This window comes from Ascaphus truei, chromosome 15, assembly GCF_040206685.1.
Source record: "Ascaphus truei isolate aAscTru1 chromosome 15, aAscTru1.hap1, whole genome shotgun sequence".
Taxonomy (NCBI): Eukaryota; Metazoa; Chordata; class Amphibia; order Anura; family Ascaphidae; genus Ascaphus; species Ascaphus truei.
The window spans coordinates 35,678,134-35,683,755 of NC_134497.1; the positions used below are offsets into that span (position 1 = coordinate 35,678,134).

The 5,622-nt window shown below is 37.3% G+C and overlaps 1 protein-coding gene across 2 annotated transcripts in view; it reads right to left on the reverse strand.

Moving 5' to 3' along the window:
- LOC142466803 (uncharacterized) overlaps positions 1-5,222 on the reverse strand; it is a 17,959-nt gene extending 12,737 nt beyond the window's left edge. For both annotated transcript variants that reach the window (XM_075572256.1, XM_075572254.1), the window contains exon 1: positions 5,041-5,222. The gene's annotated coding sequence lies outside the window, so the exon portion shown is untranslated. The remainder of the gene's footprint in view (positions 1-5,040) is intronic.
- Between the last annotated feature and the right edge of the window lie 400 nt (positions 5,223-5,622).

Consider the following 5,622-nt stretch of genomic DNA (forward strand, 5'->3'; position numbering starts at 1 on the left):
AGCACGAAAAAAATGTATATGGGGATCAGGAGGGGGGGGGGGGAGGTGCTCCTCTGGGTAGAGGGATATATGATAAACTTACACAAGATATATAAACCCAGTTATGGGCACTCTGATCCCCTAGTAAATGTATTATGACATATTACATAGTAGATGAGGTTGAAAAAAGACGTACGTCCATCAAGTTCAACCTATGCTAAATTTAGACAACAGATACTTTATCCTATTTCTATACTTACTTATTGATCCAGAGGAAGGCAAAACAAAAAACCCCAGAGTCATATCATCCAATGATATCTCAAAAGGAAAAAAATAATTTCCTTCCTGACTCCAAGAATTGGCAATCGGATTAATCTCTGGATCAACATCCTTTCCATGTACTGTATACTTATTTGGTATATCCCTGTATATCTTTCCTTTCTAAAAAGGTGTCCAACCTTTTTTTTTGAACAAATCTATTGTATCTGCCATCGCAGTCTCCATGGGTAATGAATTCCACATTTTAACTGCCCTTACTGTAAAGGACCCTGTCCTTTGTTGCTGGTGAAATCTCCTTTCCTCCAACCTAAAGGGATGGCCCCGAGTCCTTTGTACTGCCCGTGGGATGAATAGTTCTTTTGAAAGCTCCTTGTATTGTCCCCAAATTTATTTGTATATAGTTATCATATCCCCTCTTAGACGCCTCTTTTCTAATGTAAATAAGTCTAATTTAGCTAGCCTCTCCTCATAGGTTAGATTGTCCATCCCCTTCACCGCTGCACTCTCTCTAGTTCCATAATGTCTTTTCTAAGGAGCGGTGCCCAAAATTGTACTCCATATTCAAGGTGTGGTCTTATTAATGCTTTGTAAAGGGGCATAATTATGTTTACTTCCCTTCCATCCATTGCCCGTTTAATGCAAGATAAGATCTTGTTTGCCTTTGCAGCTACTGCATGACTTTGGGCACTATTGCTAAGCCTGCTGTCTAAAAGCACTCCTAAATCCTTCTCCATCAAGGATTCCCCCAAATTATCCACATTTAATTTGTAAGTCACCTTTTTATTCTTACATCCCAAATGCATAACTTTACATTTATCTATATTAAACATCATCTGCCATTTACCTGCCCACGTATCCAGTCTCTCCAAGTCCTTCTGAAGAGAAATTACATCCTTCTCGGATTCTACTACCTTACACAATTTAGTATCATCAGCAAAGTTGGAGACTTTGCTCTCAATGCCACTTCAAGATCATTAATAAACAAGTTAAAAAGCAGGGGTCCCTGTATTGATCCCTGAGGTATTCCACTCATGACTTAAGCCCAACCTGAAAAAGTTTCCTTTATGACAACCCTCTGTTGTCGGTCCTTTAACCAGTTTTCAATCCAGCTGCATATATCCAAATCCAATTGTCTTTATTTTGTACGCCAACCTCTTGTGTGAAACCGTATCAAAAGCCTTTGCAAAATCAAAGTAGACCACATCAATTGCATTACCCTGGTCTAAATTCCTACTTACCTCCTCAAAAGTTAGTTTGGCATGATCTATCCTTCATAAATCCATGCTGACTATTACTAATAATTTTGTTTTCCATTAGGTATTCCTGAATATTATCCCATATTAAACCTTCAAGTAGTTTCCCCACTATTGAAGTCAGGCTTACATGTCTGTAATTCCCCAGTTGTGATCTAGCTCCCTTTTTAAATATAGGCACCACATCTGCTTTACGCCAATCTAGTGGTACTGAGCCTGTTGAAATGGAGTTCTTGAATATTAAATATAATGGTTTGGCTATTACTGAACTTAACTCCTTGAGAACTCTTGAATGTATGCCATCAGGGCCAGGTGCCTTGTTTACTTTAGTTTTTTCAAGCCGCTTATGAACTTCTTCCTCAGTTAACTAATTGTTCATTAATATGGAGGTTGTGGCTTCCTTCTGCGGCACTACTATTGAAATTGATTCTTCCCTGGTAAACACAGAGGCCAAGAATTTGTTTAATACCTCTGCTTTTTCCTTATCTCCAATAATCTGCCTACCCATCTCACACTGAAAGGGTCCTATATTTTCTTTTCTCATTTTTTTTGTTATTAAGGTACTTAAAGAACTTCTTAGGGTTGATCTTACTTTCTATTGCAATCCTTTTTTCATTACCCATTTTTGCTAATTTAATTGCCCTTTTGCAATTTTTGTTACATTCCTTATAATTCTGATACGATGTCTTCGTCTTTTCTGACTTCAAGAATCTAACCGCCTTCCTCTTCTTGTCCATTTCATCCCCTACCTGTTTATTGAGCCACATTGGTTTTGACTCATTACTTTTATACTTATTACCCAAGGGTATACACTGATAAGTGTGCTTTTCTAACAATGTTTTAAAGACTGTCCATTCATCTTCTAAATTTTTCCCTGCAAAAACATCATTCCAATGTATTACTTCTAGATTAGCCCTCAGTTTATTAAAATCTGCCTTTCTTAAATTTAAGGTCTTTGTTGAACCCAAGTAATCTGTTTTTTGATAATTTATTTCAAATGAGACCATGTTATGATCACTGTTACCCAAATGTTCCAGGACTGGAATATTTGTTATTACTTCTACATTGTTTGATATGACCAAATCCAGAACTGCCCCTCTCCTGGTTGGTTCCTCAATAATTTGGGTCATATAATTGCCTTTAAGCACCCCCAAAACCTGTTTCCTTTTGTTGTAATGCTAATCTCATTTCCCCAATCTATGTCTGGATAGTTAAAATCCCCCATTATGCAAACATGACCCAGTTTTGATGCCTTTTCCATTTGTAAAAGTATTTTAGCTTCCTCAATCTCACAGATATTTGGTGGTTTATACAGTAGCATATCCCTACAAACATTTTCTTTATACTTTTAACGCCATTGCTAATTTCTATACACAAGGTCTCTACATTTTCATCACTCCTTCATAAACATTGTCCCTTACAATAGGTTTTAGATCCGGTTTAACTTATACACATACTCCACCTCCCCTTCTATTTGTTCGATCTTTCCGAAAAAGGGAATAACCCTCTAAATTAACTGCCCAGTCATGAGTTTCATCCCACCATGTTTCGGTAATGCCTATGATATCATACTGCTCCCTTGCAGCTATTAATTCAAGCTCCCCCATTTTATCTGTCAGGCTTCTTGCATTAGCAAGCATGCATTTTAGTTTTTTTTCAGCCTGTACTATTATCTTATCTGCTCCTTCTTTTCTGCGCCCACTTGGTTTAGTCTTTAGAAGTTTTCTAGTATTATCTGTATTTATTATGTGTGTCTAACTGCTTGTCAAACTCGCACTTGCCCCCATTCTACCTCCATAACCCCTTGTATCCTCTTCTATTCTATTAAAACGAATTTATTAACATAATCTATTAAAATATATGGTTTTAAAATCAGCAACGCAGTAAGGGATCCCTCAACACCCATGTAGGTGTTAGGATCTAAATCTTAATAAAGGAGTAAAGGTAATAAATAAATCCCTGTCTCCCTCGGTTTGATAACCAACCAATCCAAATCTGTGACCTGAATTATTGATATAAGCAGCATCCCATGTTGCTAAGATTATCCTATACTTTTGGGAATCCTTCTCTGCTCTGTGTCTAATGGACATGGTTCAACAGTATAAATAGACAAATATTAATATTGCAACTATTATCAGTTCCTTTAATAGGTTACGACCAAGGGACAATAGTATATGCACATTTATTGCATTATTTGGTGAGAAGCTAAAAGGAGCTGTACCTGGTGTAAACAATTATCACGTTTACCGACTACTAATGATTACTAAAACTATACTGTACCTATAAATCGTTTAAGCATATTAATGGTGTTGTAACACTTTCATTCCTGTCTTCACTGATGGGATAATAGATTGGATTGGTTGGTAATCAAACTGAGGGAGATAGGGATCTATTTATTACCTATACGCCTTTATTAATATTTAGATCCTAACAGCTACATGGGTGTTGAGGGATCCATTACTGCGTCCCTGTTTTAACCCCATATATTTTAATTAGGATTAGGTCAAAAAAAATTAACGTATTAACCCATTTAGTTCCTGTGGTATACCTTGGTAACTACAGGCATGAAACGGGTTAATGTTATTTTGATCATAGGTTTCTGTAATAATAGACATTACAGAAGTCTATGATAGAAATATTAACCAATGTTGTATGTAACACATTATTAACGGTCACGTTAATTCACATATCGCTAGATTGGCCCAAATATCGCACGCAGTAAATTATTACCACAATCTTGATATACTGTATACCACCTTAAAATTGCGGTAATAACAACCGTTAGTTTATTATTTCCCCAGGAGCGATATTAACTCCACTTTAACAGAATTTGAGGTATCTGAGCCGTAGTGTTTTGTTTATGCCTGCGGGACAAACCAAGAACTAACCATGCTTTACTGCCACTAAGGTGCCAAAGTGGGGTAGGTAGCGTAACGTTTATATTATCCCGTGTGGTCAGCTAGTCATGAAAACCGATGACTAGTTGACCTGTGGACTACTAAGGGGTTAATATGTACTGTTATGTATTTTAACAACTATTTTATCATCTATTCTATGTTGGTTTAGCTCATCTGGCCTATGTGTATAATGGGCAGTATATTGGCCATTATATGCATAGGAAAGACAGGGCTAACGCCAGCCTGTAGTAGGTGATAAAATATTTGCAGTATTTCTGCCATTCAGCCTGTTCCGATAAATATCAGAACTTGATGTATGGCAGTTTTTACTTGAAAATGCGGTATTATGTAGGTTTATCAGATCTGATGCTTTTAATGGGTCTGATAAAAAGTGCGTTATTTTTGACGCTGCAACGCTGATTCATTGCACGATAATAATAAGGCACTTTTTTATGGATGTAAGACGGTATTTTTGGTTACCGCAGCTTGATGTATCTGGCCCTTTGACTCAAGTCAGGTTTAGTGATATTAAGTTCTAGTTGACCCGTAATGGTGTAAGCAGATCTATCACTATTTGCAGTTTAACATCAGTAATAAGACAATAGAGATGTAACAACCACATTCCTAGTTACCTTGTGCTGGCGCGTTACTTTCCCACAGTGTGCCCTCTTGATACCAAGCTCTTTCCCATATTCATCTCCGTACCAGACTAGGAGCTCTGTGTATGGGGGGAGGTCTGTGCAGGTTCTGTAGTAGATTTCCCCGTGGTACTGCAACGCCACAAGGTTCTGTTCTTCGTTTCCCGCACAATTTACAAACCTAAAATTGGGACAGTTAGTGAGGTCTCAAAATAATGTCTATTTTATAAAGGAAGAGCTGAAAAAAGATACAAGTTGTTAATAATGTGACTTATCTTTTCTTTCTTCTGTACAGTTTTTGAGGAGAACATAAGTTAATGGAGAGCAATGTATATACGATGGCTCACTTGTATGTACCCACAGTTTGAAAGGAATGGGAGCCACAGGCCACACCAATGACTACTTTCTTATTACTAAAAAAAAAAAACACTATTGTAATTAAAAAGTCTCCGACAAGATGACACAAGTGACTCAAAAGGTGAGTTTTCTTCTGGTGGAACTAAACAGAAACAGACAGTGGTGTTGTAGCAGGAATGTGTTCCATTAGCAACCTGAGCGTATAACATGCCCTGGACC